Below are 14,288 nucleotides of genomic sequence, written 5' to 3'. Positions count from 1 at the left end.
TAACAAATTTTGGGGATTTTTTTTTTTTTTGAGAAAGTGTCTTTTGGTTACTCTAGAGCTGAAAGTCTATCCTGTTCTTTCCAAATATGATGTGTTTCCTTCCAAGAGATCATAGCAGTGGTGAGCAAAATCTGAAGACAGGCTGTGTTTGGAGAATTCTTTTTTAAAAAGGACTTGGCATTTCAATGAGTTGCTTCTGAGATTGGAAACTTCAGCCCTTGTCAAACAAATTCTTGTGGGCACAGAAGTGTTACAGAGCTTTAAGGGAGCAGCATTGTTCTGATTCTTATGGTCTGCTGTGGGGAGCAATACCTACTTGGATTATGACCCTCATTTTACCAATGGGTACTGGATGCTTTTCAAGCACTTTCAGCCCATATGCTTTTGAGGAGCTTGACCCAAGCAATTCACTCAGGTGGGTCACAAGCTGCCAGTTTGTTTGCAGCAGAATATACTTAACCTGTAAATTAGCCAGTTAGTCCTCAGAGGAAGTCTTGAAGTTAACACAGGGTGCTTGAAGTTAATCCCAGCTGCTTCCAGAGAGTGAGGTGGTGTAGCTACACATCTCCTCTGGAGTTCATCACTCCTTAAGTATATGAAGCAGCTCTGTAATGTACGTCAGCTGTTCATGGTTAGTGGAGGACTGCCCAGCAAGGACTGCAGAATGTGTTGTGTTCCAGGAGTGGCTGGAGCCCTGATACCTTTCCTAGCTCCTGTCTTACCTGTCCAGGCTTTTTGCAGTGTAACTGCTGCCAGTGCACATAGACCAGCCATGCATGTGTGGGTGAAGCACCCTTCTTCAGTTTATCAAAGACAAAATACTGGAAACATCTAGGTCAGTACTTCTTAAGGCATTTTCCTTCAGTTTGATTCATGTAGAGAAATTCCTCAGGCGACTTTCATTTTACTATTGTGGTTTCACACTTCTGCCCAACAATGAGATCAAAAATAATTAGAGAGGTTAGGAGAGGGGTGAATAATTGGCTGTGAAAGATGGACCTGCCAAAGCTGGTCTGCTTCTCTGTTCATGGAAAGTCTGCTGCAGGTTGGTCGTCATTTCCAGACATTTATTTATTTAGTTTGTTTCCAGACTTTTAGTTTGCCTGGTTCTCCTGATTTTTTTTTTTTTTTTTTTTTTTTTAATGCTTAGGAGGTATCACACAGAATTTGCTTCAAGAACTTGAACTGAAAATCTGAGCTGTATTAGTTAATTGTGGTTGCTTATAGGTAGTTATATGGGATGGCAGGAGTACAACAGAAGTGAAAGAAAGCAGTTGAGAGCAGAAAAGATTGCCTTGGGAAGAACTCTGTCTGGGATGGGCTGATGAACTGCATTTATGGAATTATTTTAGTTTCTAAAAAATCTTTGGTGTGCAGGAATAATAAAACCAGAGAATGGTTTGGGGTAGAAGGGGGTCTTTACAGATCCTCTAGAAGATGTGTGCTTTAACTATTGTAAAAGGAAGACAGGACCAGACTGAGGGTACATGTATTTTTTCTGTAGCTCTGTTTCCATAAAATAATTATCTTTGTGTGGGAGGTGTAATTCTCCCTAACGAATACTTTTGTAGGACACTATCTTATTATCTAAGTGTACCTGCCCTTAACAGAGGGTCTTAGGATTTTAGGGACTCTTCCCTGCTTTCTAAGGTGTAGGTGCATCTAACACAAACTCATTTTTACATTCGTGTAAATCCCTGCCGAACATGTTTGGGAGTACTTGCTTAGCTTCCCCATTTTTCTTACAGAAGGAACGTTTGCCTCATATGTTACTGCCACTGATTCCTATTTGAGGCCAAATTATTTTTAGTGGGGATAAATCTTTTATAGAACTAAATTTTTTATTACTCTAAATACAAAATATTTATGTTCCATTACATATTTACAATCCTATTCATGAAAAAATAAAGTCATCTTAAAGAAGTATTTCCTTGGGAATTATTAAAAAGAAGAGGAAAAATAGAAGGAAAAGACAATTCCACTGCAAATTTTCCCCTACATTAAATGAAACACTTTCAGGTAAGATTTACAGGAGGGAGTTGGTAATAACTAGATCTCTGTTTGCCACTTTTAAGTCCTGTTTTGAAATTCCCATTATGTCAGACATGATTATAGTGATGGACTGTAATGCTTTGGGTAGAGACCTTTTCCTAGCCTTCTTCAACAAAAAAATTTGAAAATACATAATTACTGCTTGCTGTTCTATGTCTACTGTTGCAGTGAAACTGGTGCTAAATTTTTTTCAAACATCTTCAAAGATCTGCAGTATTTAATTAAAAATTGAGCCAAATTAATATTTGGAGCAATACGATTGAAATTCTGGTCAATGACTGAAGCAAAGCACATAAGCAAGTGTGTAAGCAGTGGGGTAATCTCGGGAGTTCAGTGGAACTATAATCATGGAAAAGATTAAAGATGTGCTTACTTAGCTGCATGGTGTATCTCAATGCACAGCATCTGTGCACCTGAAAGCCAGGTGAAGTTAATAGGAGGGCAGTCTCTGAGAGATGGGTCAGCCCATGAATGACTAGTGTTCATTCATGGTGTATAGTAGATCAATTGACTTAATTGGATGATGGGTCAATTATTTCTCCATATCTGCAGACTTCTTACTCTTCTGTAATTATTTTTTTCTTCTTTCTTTTATTTTTTTTTTTTTCATCAAAGGATGTTGCTCATTGCCTGTGACTACTCCAAGATCACCCCATTCAGCTGAAGAATTGACCTGGCTCAGAATATGAGATTAGAAAGCTCAGTTTTGTTTTTCCATGCAGTACATAACATGATTTTCTTCCTGGACTGCAGGAAGTTTCTAGCCAAGACATTTTTCTCTTCTGGGTAAGAAGCAAGAATGTGTGGGGTAAATATTTTCTTTCCCATTGCCCTCTTTTTCAATAAGACAGTTATTGAAAGGAGCATTTTCCTGACTAGAATTTGTAATAGTATTCTTCATAATGCATCAAGAAATCTTTTGTCAAACAATTGTTTCCTATTTTAAATTACAAATATAAAGCAAACTAAAAAAGGGGGGCAAAAGAAAAGAGACATTTGCTTGGAGGGTTGGAGGGGAGAGTAAAGAGAGGTTGGGCTGAATATGTTCTATGGCAAATTTCCCAAATAATTTTTGCATCAGATTTGCTAAACATTTATTTTAACGTTATGTCAGGTCAAAAATTCTCTTCTTTTCTTTGTGTGCCATTAAGACATGCTATCTAAGTAGAGTGCCTTGTATTGTAAAAGGACAAAGTGAGTGCACACATCAGTGTATGTTCAGAGCTCCCTGGCATCATGAGCTCAGAGCATTTGCTGCCTCTTCACTGACACTTGGGGCTCTCAAATTCTTGAGAATACACATGATCACATCAGACCTGGTGCCATATATACTGCATTCCCCTCAGAGACTTGCAGTGAACATATAATCATTTCTCTCTGAATTCAGAAACATGACTCCAAGATAGTTTTGTTCTGACTCTCCTTCAAGTACAGGAAGTTGAGTCATGGCTGTTTGGAACTGCAGGTCATGTCCTTGTGTTCTCAGTGGATCCATATGATTCTGATTTTTTTTGTCATGGTGTCAGAATGAGAGCAAGGAAGGGGTCAGTCCCTTTGCAACTGTGCTGTATTTTCCTACTGGGATACATACAAATAACATAGCTAATTTAAGTCCTGAAATGTTCATCACCTTTTGGGTTTCCTAAAATACTCTGCTTCTCATCTCTCTGTGCTTTTTCTAGGGATACAACCAGGTGATTACATCCTCATGTGAAAGGTGAATTTGCTTTCATAAAGGGATATCATGGGCAAGAGCCCTCTTTGAAGGAATAATGAACAGAATTAAGGAGGAGGCACTGTCAGGTGATAAGGGCAGAGAGATAAAACAACTCCCAAAACCTAGTTTCAAGAATACATAGAAAGTCTGTTTTGACTTTTCTTTTTAAGTACACCTGCTAACTTACAAATCTGAATACATGCAGTTATAGGGAACAGAAGGCAGTTAGAGAGTTTGGGATTTAGAAAGGTTTTCAACACAACATCTCATCTGGGATAGATAGAAATCTGGTGTGATGGGCTCATGTGATCTCCAGCACTCAGAGTGACCTAACCCTCTGGAGTGTTTCAGCTGTTGGAAGAGCCCTGCAGAAGACCAGCATGCAGGTATGCATTCAGAATCACTAAGAGCTGGGAAATCTGGCTGAGTTCAGCTTCTTTGGGCAATTGGGACGTTGTCTCTAACACCATCGTTGCAACAGCTCTGAAAAGCCTATAAAGACACTGTTCCCTGATTCCCACCAGCCAGACCTGTCAACTCTTTTCTGCTCTCACAGTTTTCTCTCTTCTCACGTTTCCTTCCCACCCAGCAAGCCTTTAGTGGCCAAGACCTCTCTGCTGGTCTCTGATCCTCTGTGGTGGCCCAGCTGGTCTCCCTGATCTGTAATGTGATGCAACCACTTCAGCCTGTCTACAGTCACAGGGTGTGAAACTGTGGCTCAAAATATTCTCATGGAAAGACACCCATTGCCTTCCCCCACCAAAAGGCTCAAATTTGCCATTCTTCTACCATATTACTCACCATGCCCAATGCATCTTCCTCCTGTCTGATCTGAGTCAGCATCTTGCTGTTTACCAGGAAAGAGGCTTCCTGAGAGAGGTCTCTGTGGCAGGAGTGTGTGGAGGGTCATACTGCTCTGGGGAAAGCAGTTTTGGAAAGAACGTTCCCATGGAGATTCCCTGCTAAATTTTCCTTCAGGTTCTCTCAGTACTGAAATGAACCTCAATTTATTTCTTGCAGAGTTCAGTTTACTGAGATTTGAGCTTATTAAAATGTTGCCTGAGATACCAGTAGCTGTCTCAGTCTTTGCTGCAGGGGCTTTTCCCTCGCCCCTGCCAAGGCTTTCAAAGAGTATAATTTTCTTTCTTTAACTTGAGGCTCTCTATCCCTGAGCTATTCTCTTCACCCCCAGCCTCTTCTGCAGCAAATCCCAGGGCTTTCTACCTGAAGTCAGCTAATAGCATGGTGTTCTTATCAGGAAGGAGCAGTGTGATTAATTCTGCAGTGTCTCTTCTGTTCCTCTGAGCTGTTTCCTTATGGGGAATCTGTAATGCAGCAGGGCAGGAGCCAGCAGGGAACTCTATTCTGCTTAAAATAGGTGCATCACCTGCTCCACCTTCACATTACGGGATAAGCCACAATGAGAACAAAATAAGCAATGCTGTCTCATCATTGACTTGCAGTCTGTCTTTTGTCATCTTGCAAAAAATCAAAGATAGTCTGTAACAAAGAAGATATGACTCAAGAGGGATATGGGCAAAATGCTACAATTAAGAATTAAAAACCAGCCACATAAATATGCCATCTAAGGAGCTCTCCCTGAAAAGATTTTGATTTACAGTGTGTCAAAAAGGAAGTGCAATTCAGAAGCATTTTCAGATGGGTGCCTCTTAGCACATTCAAATGCACATCCACTTGTAGAGGTTGTTTTACCCAGTAGTGCCTAGATACAGCTGAATATCATACCCTTTAGAAGGGATGAAGAGGCTTAGGAGCTGGGAAGCTTTGATTAGCCTTGGGAAGCTCCCTGTTTCTCTCTGTTGACTCCAGAGGAAAACTGAACCTCCAGATCAAGTGTCTGAAGTAACTGAAACTGATCCAGGTGAAGAGACACCATCAGAACATGGTCTCTTCCTGCAGCTACTTACAATCCCTGATTTGTGCCAGGAAGTCAGTCCTACATCACCCTCACTAGCTGATAACATGATTTGTGGCCTGGAAACAGCCATTACAGCAGAAAGTTAGAGACTCAGGGCCATTTAGTTCCTTCAGGAAGAAAAGTTTTTGTTCCTTCAGACCCAAAAGTTTATTGCCACACAGACAAGCCGATAGTGTTGTAATGAAAGTGCATTATATGCCCTTAAAGAGAATGGGCTGTGAAAGAAACAATTTTCTCTACCTGGTAAAAAAAGTTAAGAGGTTTGGATTTCGGTTCACAGTAAATGATGGGCAAGTTCTGGGAATGCAAGTTGTAAGGCATGAGCTCACTTCATGCCTGTTGGGCTCTTTGGAAAGCAGGTGTTTGTACATTTTATTAGTTAACATCACAAAGAAGGGGCTGAGCCATCCTAGCATTTCCTGTGACAACACTTCCATCTTCCATCCAGTGTATTCTTTGAGCCCTGGGAATCATTCTTTTTGGAAGGCCATGTCAATGCAAAGGCAGAAACTTGGGTCTGGTTTATAACTTTAATCTGAAGTAACTCTAGTGAGTGAAGGCACCAGTTAATTCAGAAAGATCTTGGCAACAATTAACAGTGCTGCTCTACAAAAATTGCCCCAGTTCTCAGTGTGGATTGTGGCAAGCTTAAGCACTGACAAAAGATGCTATTTGTTGTGCACTCTTTTTTGCATCCTTTTTGTTCCCACAAGATAGCACAAGCGTGTATTATGTCCAGCAAAGTCAAGCTTTCCCACTTTTGATCTTACGGAGGTGGGTGCTGTGAATGCTTATGCACATTGTCATCCTTAACTTCATTACTACAAGTACTGGAGCAACACATCAAATGTGGGTTTTTCTAAGTCTGGAATTTCAGACAAACTGTTCTGTGCATTTCTTCAGAGACTGAGTGGTTCCAGAAAGATCAGTAGGTCTGCATGATAGACAAAAATACAAACTTTCCAAAGTTGGGATGACACCACCAGTCAGTGTGAGGGTCCAGACTGTGTTATGTGAAACTAAAAAATATTTTTCCTCCAGAATTCTGTCCTTACTGTATAAAATAGAGAATTCCGGTTAAAAAATTGCAGAGATTATGAAGGCTCTTAATTGTACTTTAAGTAAAAAGTCAAAGAGAAGTTCCTGGTGGTTATAATGACAAATACTTTTAAATATTCTATGCATGTTCTCTACTTATAAATTTACTTTGAATCATATGCATAAGATTTAAAATTGCTATTGAGTTTTATACAAGAAGCCTGCCATTGAGGAAATGAGTGTATCATTTGGTTTAAAATTGCAGTGGGGAGGAAAGAGGTCTTAAACTATTTCCCAGAGAACAGGACTGTAGCAATCATGCTATGATAGTTTATTGTTTCTTATAATACAGCAAGTGATAAAAAGGCTTAATATATAACCTAAATGGATGTTTACTTGAATAGTTATATACTCAGCTTCTTGTGCCAGAGATTTAATCTAGTCAGGGCTGCTTTATATAAAAGTGACTTGTTTGTGTTCTGTAGGACATTTCTACTCTTTTATGTGAAGTCTTACATGTCTGGAGGATTAAAATTGCTGCAGTGTTTTTAGAAAATAATGACTACTAAAGACTCTAAAGTAGTTGGGCCACTAGAGGGAAAAATGTGTTACAAAGGGATTTGTGCTATGAAAATGAATAGATATAGATAAGCAGGAAGGATAGTGTCATTTTTTTCTGGCTCCTAATAAGGCAACTTTAGCATGAAAAACATCTACAATCTTAATTTTAATTTAAACTATTTTCTTTAATATGCTTTTTAATAGCTTTTCATTGTTTTTCTATAGTGATTTAAAATAGTGCTAATATTTTTACTTCCCTTAACTGAAAACCTTTAATTCTCACCTTAGATGAATGAACTACCAGTGCAAAAGATTTTAAATGATAAATGATAATAAAATACATCAAGCTGACTACATTTAACTGCAAAAGTGACGTTCTGTGTGGACAGATGATGGCAGATTCCTCACTGACTTCTAACGACCAGGATTTCTTCACTGGAATTTGTTTTAACTCCAGCTTGTGGTGCAAAAATTGCAAAAATATTGTCTTTTCAGGATGGGCCCTGTGTCTTCCCTATTTTGGAAGGTATGACACTGATGGTTTGCATTCATACAAGGCTGAACACAGTCCAATATAGCACATAAACACATATGTAGTGTTTGGGGTTTTTTTAATTGTAGCATAGTAATTTTGCTCAAATTCTGGATTCAGGCATTTATGCAAAAATGCTGATTTGTTTTTTTCCAAAGTGGAATAGACCCCTTTTAGTCAAGAAAACATAGGGAAAAACTTAATAGTTCTAAAAGGTAGTAGGTTAAGAAGAGAATTCTATTGTTAAAAAATTTCTGTGTCTATCTATGTGTGTGTGTTTAAGTATGTATTTACACCTTTTAAGCTACCTTTTGAGGGAAGGAGATTAGGGAGAAAAGGGGCTGACTCATGACTTGAATCCTGTGTTAATAGCTTGAAGGGAGCATATTACCATGTCAGTGGGAATGCCTGTGCTGTTATGTTAGCTCCTCTGTGTCTCCACAGCCTGCGTGCTGCCTTCCACCCTGGCTGAGCATTGGGGTGAGATACTGATTCTTCAGGGACAGACTGGGAACACTTCTTCTGTAACATCAAAATCAGTCCTTACAGGCAATGTGGGTGCAACTGGAGTTATAAGCTGTTCAAACCCAAGCTCACTGTCAGGCCTGGTAAAGAAGAAAGTAATAGAAAAAGCTGTTAAACCTTACACATGTAGTGTTTGGGGAAGGGATCTGAGGGTTTGTCATATTGGCTCTTTACCCATGAGCAAGTTCTCTTACCCTGGAAGCAGTTACTAGACCAGAACAAGAGGGAAATCTGCTAATTTGGGATAGTAATGCAACCAGAACTAGTTTAGCCAAGCAAAATGTTTTAATCTTTTGCAAAATTACTAAAGAGATTGAAGAAGACTATAAAAATTAAAAGCAATGTTGCTTAGCTGAAAACACCAGCTAATCTAATATTTTTCTGATAAGACAGATAAATCCCAGTAATTTAGCTCTCATATTGGGTACATAATTATTGGCATCAGGCAACAGCACAATTAGATTAGGACTTGCTTCCTGTCTTTTCCAGAATATTTAGTAATGAGGCTGAAGACAATTTGTCTGTGACAGCCTCCCCTTACAACAAATCCATAAATATCAACTATTTAGTTCTGTGATTAAGTGGTTAGCTGGAAAATGGATGAAAACTGAAATTATACACATTCCCATGTTTCCTTTATCTGGGTTTGTATTTTATTTAGCACAGGACTATCTGGAGCACCCTGATTTTCCATGTGGTGTTTCATAGCTGTATAAACCACTAACAAAGTAGCTGTTTGCCCACTGTTCTGGTCAATGGGGATATCAGCTGTGTTTTACACTTATCCCGAGTATGTCCCCCTCCCTTATAAAGCTCTGGGTCTGTCCAGCTTCTGGCCTGAGGAGTGGCTGAGGAGGAGGAAGCACAACTAAATCCTTCCTCCCATGAGCCTGTGGTCCCGGCACAGTGTGGCACTGGCACACTCACCCTGGCTGGCTCAGAGGGGAGAGCTGCTGCCCAGCTAGAGCAAACTCTGAACCCCACCACTTAACAAAGAGCCAGAATTTTCTTCTTCGCCCTCTTTATAGCTATATATTAGAACTTTGGGGAATTCAGCACCATTGATAATAAAAGCATGATAGAGATGCCTTTAGGCTTAGCTTTAAATTTGACAGTTTTACCTCTTTGCTGCTACTGCCTTGTCACCATCTGCTGCGCTTGCACTCAGTTGTCTACTGGGACTTGTGCACGTGTGCACTGCAATCCTCTTGCCTTCACACAGCAGTTTGCATGTTAAGGTGGGTGGAAGAGCACTGCAATTTATACAGCCCTTGATCAGCATCCCTGTATGCAGCATCACACTGTTTGAAATTTAACTGACATAAAATCATGAGGTGGAACAAATAGGTGTTCACTCAGATGTGTAGCTATATGCTGCATGCATGCCTTGCTGTAAAGGCAAACTGAAAGTGAAATAGGACCCTAAGACACCTCAGCTGTGGCCAGTAAGACCCCAAGAATCTCTGTTCCTGTCCACTGGATGACTCTTTTAGAACCTAATTTGTTTTCCTTCTGTAAAAGAGAAACAGTGAAACCTGCCCTTCTTTCCATCCCTAAAGGACTAAAATGTTTTATGGAGGAGCTTGGTGCTGTTTACTATTACAAGCTATGGCTTGGGAACATGAATTTCAAGGTAGGGCTGACTCTTTATCCCCACATGAAAGAAGGCCTAGGGAGCCCAGGTCTGAAAGGCAGTTGGATGCTGAGAGCTTGAGGAAGTGAGGTGCAATCTCAGAAAAGGGAGGCAAATAAGAATCAGCTGCATCATCTGCTGAAACTAATGGGAAAGCTTTTACTCATTCTGACTTCCTCTTGGCCCACAGGAGCTCTCACCTCCTTCTCTTTCCTCTTGTGTCCTTTGTGTCTTCTCAGGATTGCCCATGGAGGCTGTGGTACTTTTAAAAGGGAACACATGCTGTATGGCATCAGATGTGGTAGCACAAGTATCTAGACACTGGAAGAGTGCCAGCAGGCAGCCATGCTAGTTGTTGGTGAAGATGGGAATGGAGTAAATGCCCTGTTCCTTTCTGTGCTGCATGGGACAGTCAGTAGCCTGGAAAAGGCTTGCCATGAGCAAAGGGCTCTGAAAGACTCAGAGATGATTGCAGGACATTTTATTCCCTATTATGCAGCTCTCCTTCTGCACTGGAGGATATGATTTATTATCCGCATAGTAAGGAAAGGTGCCTTTAAATTCTATTAAATATTTCTTGATAACATCAGTGTTGACCCAAATTCTCATTTATGGAGCCTGAAAAAAATCATAATCCAAACATATTTGGATCCAGAATTTGAGCTTCAACTTTTCTCTATTTATTAATTTATAGGAGCACTCACATTAGGATTTTACTGTCAGAAGGATGAAGAAATAGAAATCATTGAAACAGATTTTTAGCACTATGGGGTCCCTCACTTCCATTTGCAGCAATTCAGAGCTTGTCCCATATCTTCAAGACTTGCTTGCTGATGACACGTGCTGGTTAATTTAGTGGGCAGTTTACTAATGTTAGGACTGAAAGCTACTGCTGCCTACAAGTTCTTTATGAAGATTTCCACTTATATTCCTTATTGATTATGTTGGGTGCAAAGTTTGTAATGCAGTGGCTGCAAAACACCATGGTCAGATACAGCTATTACTTCAGCATGCATATGTTTTGCCATAGATGTTTACCAATAGCTCAAGCAGAGAAGCCAAAGAGTACCAATTAAAATAATCCATCCTTGTAATTTAAAGCTTCCTGCGCAAGGAAGTGGAGGAGCATTATTGTCTCCGGATTTAAGCCTGCTGAAGACTTTCAGATTGTGAATTCAGGAACCTGAGGGAGGGCAGAAAATTTGAGTAAGCACATTACCACTTCCTCTGGAGGAGTTGGTTGCTGTTCCAGTGGTATTGTAACCACTAAATGTCACCATGATCTCTCTGGTCCAGCTCAGCACTGTTCCACAAACTCATCTTTTTACAGTCACTGACTCAGCTTTATGAGTAGCTTCTGTACCTTTTTCTGAGTTCAGTAGGAAACTCAACTGTATATTTAGTGTGTCTTATAAATAACTCTGCCCTCTACACAGCTGACACAAAAGAATGTTTTAATTTCTCACTTTGGTAATGATATACAGCTGTTGTTCCATTTGGCTTATGAAACATTATGTGTGTGCTTCAATGAATGTTTCATATGTATATTTTTATATATAAACAATGAAAAATTACTTCTGAGAGTCACTTGCAAAGCCACCATATTTTATGCAGAAAACATGTCTTGCAGATATACTAAACAGGTCTTGCTGCTATCACAATTAAGCAAAGAAATCCTCATGCTTCCCTTTCTTTTTCTACATATATATCTCAGTAATGATGACAGAATTATGCTTCAATATGACAATTTTTGGACAGGAGAGCTATTTTTCAGTGGTTGATTTAGGGTGAATGGAGAGCTGTTTATTCTGGAAAAAACTTTGCTATATTTCCTTTTAGAAAAGAAAAATAAGATTACACAAGGTTAGTAGTTTTTTTCTAATTTGAATTCAGTTCTAATCTTGCCAATATGCTTGCCCTTAGGGTGTTGGGGGTTTTTTTTGTATTGTCATTTGAGTTTTTTGTCTTCTTTATCATCAAATGATTCAGATTTTTTCTTTGTCTTGGCAGTTGAATTGGAAAATGAAAGGTGGTTGAAAAGTCAAGAAACAAAGGGAAATTTTCCCCTGCTGGAATCTGGGCTGTGACCTCAGATCTGGTGTATGAGATGAGCAAGTCACTTGGCCTGTGCCTCAGCTTCCCAGTCTGTAAAGAAGGACTATAACTGTTTTTCACTGAGATGCTTCACAATTCACATCTGAAAAGCACTAGGCGTGATTAATATCCAAGCATGTGATGTCTGACATGCAAAAATACCATGCTGTTTAATCACTGGTGCCTTATGGATGTTCTTTGACATAAAGACAGCAGCTGGGTCTCTTCAAAACAATCCAAAAAATCTAATCACTAATGATTTACTTGCTATTCACAAGAGGTGTTTTACGCAAGTAATTACACAGGGACTAGGAATTGAACAGTGATTTGATCAAGATTCATCTGCATGATTGCAAACATTTTTGAATTATTTTTCAAATATTTATTTTTAAAGGAAATTAAATTAAAATTTCTTAAAGCCTGGTGTTTAGGATTGTGATTTTTTCAAGTGTCTAGTGGGAGTTAAAGGAAGCTAGAAATGTGGAATGCATAATACTGAAAAAGAGAAAAAATGGCTTGTGCTTTTATTGCTTGCTTTCACCCTCCCACTTAAGAGGGACAGAGGAGGTCATGGAGGATCCTGAAATGATCAGTCACTTGCTGCATTACAGGCACTCCTGTGTCTTCCTGCCCACCACCCACTTCTGGCTCCCACAAGTGCTAATCATAATTAAATGGAACAGCCAGTGCGAGTAATAGCATTGAGGAACAAAGACAAATCACTTCAGTGCGGGTAGTCTGCTTAGTTCTTTTTTGATTAAGAACTTCTCCTTGACTGTGTATTCCTCTTTCTATTTAAAGGATTCACTCTCTCTGCTAACCCAGTGACATTTTCAGTCCTACCTTTCTTGCTCACCTATTTTATGGTTTTAGTATCCACACCTATTTTTGTGTGTCAGGGAGGAAGGAAGACACTACAGCAAGCTGGGTAAAATTCTAGATTTATCAATACCTTTGTAATATTATATAACTCATGCAAAAGCTGCTGTACCTTGTAATCAGACTATGTGTTTGTTGTAGGTCCCTTCCAACTGAATTATTGTGTGTGTTTTGTTCTGTTCTGTTCTACAGATGACAGGAAAGTTGAGCTTGGTAATGCAATAGCTTTGTTCAGGGAGGGGTTCAAGCATAGGTATATATACATAGATATATATATTTTAAACCATGTGTACAGCCTTGTCGCTGGCAGTGTGTATCTGAAATTCCTCTTTGGCCTTCAGTGGAGCTTGCTACTTCCACACATCCTGAAGTGATACTGATACCCCTAGTGATAAGATTAGAGTATGTGATTGATGTTTTTTTTTTTTGGGGGGTGGGGGGGAGGGGGGTTCCTAATTGCTATCTGCTTCAGGTTTTCTTTTAAAACATTAGCATTCCCTACATTTTTTCATCTTTCACTTCCTGCTCTTCCCCAGTGCCTGTGCTGCCTGCCTGAGCGAGGAACACCTCCTTTCAACCTGACTTCCATTTCAACTCAGCAGGCACCGCAATCTTTTTTCTTGGCTCCTGGTATCTCATCTAATCAGACACCACACTTTTAAGCTGGCTCCCTGCATCTGTACTAGGTATTTTGTTAGACTATCAGGCAGAACTGAAAGCTTCCAACTTGCCTACCTTCTTGTCTGCCAAACTGGCGAGAGGGGAGGAGAGAAGGGAAGGGGGTAGAGAGAAACAGTGAGAGCTCTTTAATGTGAGTCATCTTAACTTCAGTCCTTGCCCTACTGTGGGAAGTGGAAAGTGCTACTTGGTATCTCCAGTGTGCATGAAGATTCAGCCCTTTGCCCAGAATAGAAAGAATTCCCAGACCCTTTGATAATTTCCTATTAAACAGTGCATATATCTATCTTAATGGTGAATTGCAGGAAGTTTAAAATAAAATGAAAAAGCTCTATCTCACTGAGCTGGTTAAGGTCTTCATATATAATTCTGGCAGCGAACACCAAAACAATAGCAGAAAGACAACTTCATCTCTAATAAAACTTTCACATTTAGTAAGGAAGTCTGGTGGTTTAGTAATACAGGGAAAAGATCACAATTTTCAACTGCATTTATGTTCCACTTTTCACTACTGCATATCAAGTTTCGGTTACTGCACACCGAAACAACAAAAAAGTTCTCACACTACTGTGATGGTTTGGGATCTTCTGAGTTGCATGAAATAAGTTAAAAAGGTGACAAAGGCATGCCTGGCCAGGAT

General features: G+C 39.6%; 1 long non-coding RNA gene across 5 annotated transcripts; it reads left to right on the top strand.

The window, feature by feature from the left end:
• Nucleotides 1-499: 499 nt before the first annotated feature.
• LOC135297915 (uncharacterized) lies at nt 500-13,369 on the top strand. Of its 5 annotated transcripts, none has more exons than XR_010359849.1 (6): nt 500-835; nt 1,911-2,019; nt 2,668-2,838; nt 3,735-4,155; nt 7,596-7,833; nt 12,008-13,369. It is a non-coding gene; the product is annotated as an uncharacterized LOC135297915 (long non-coding RNA). The 5 variants fall into 5 exon arrangements; XR_010359848.1 differs by having other exon boundaries at nt 2,668-2,860; XR_010359845.1 differs by lacking the exon at nt 3,735-4,155.
• The last annotated feature ends 919 nt before the right edge of the window (nt 13,370-14,288 follow it).

This window comes from Passer domesticus, chromosome 3 (genome assembly GCF_036417665.1).
Source record: "Passer domesticus isolate bPasDom1 chromosome 3, bPasDom1.hap1, whole genome shotgun sequence".
NCBI classification, from domain to species: domain Eukaryota; kingdom Metazoa; phylum Chordata; class Aves; order Passeriformes; family Passeridae; genus Passer; species Passer domesticus.
Note: the sequence above shows the minus strand (reverse complement) of the source record. Positions and strands in the feature narration are given on the sequence as shown.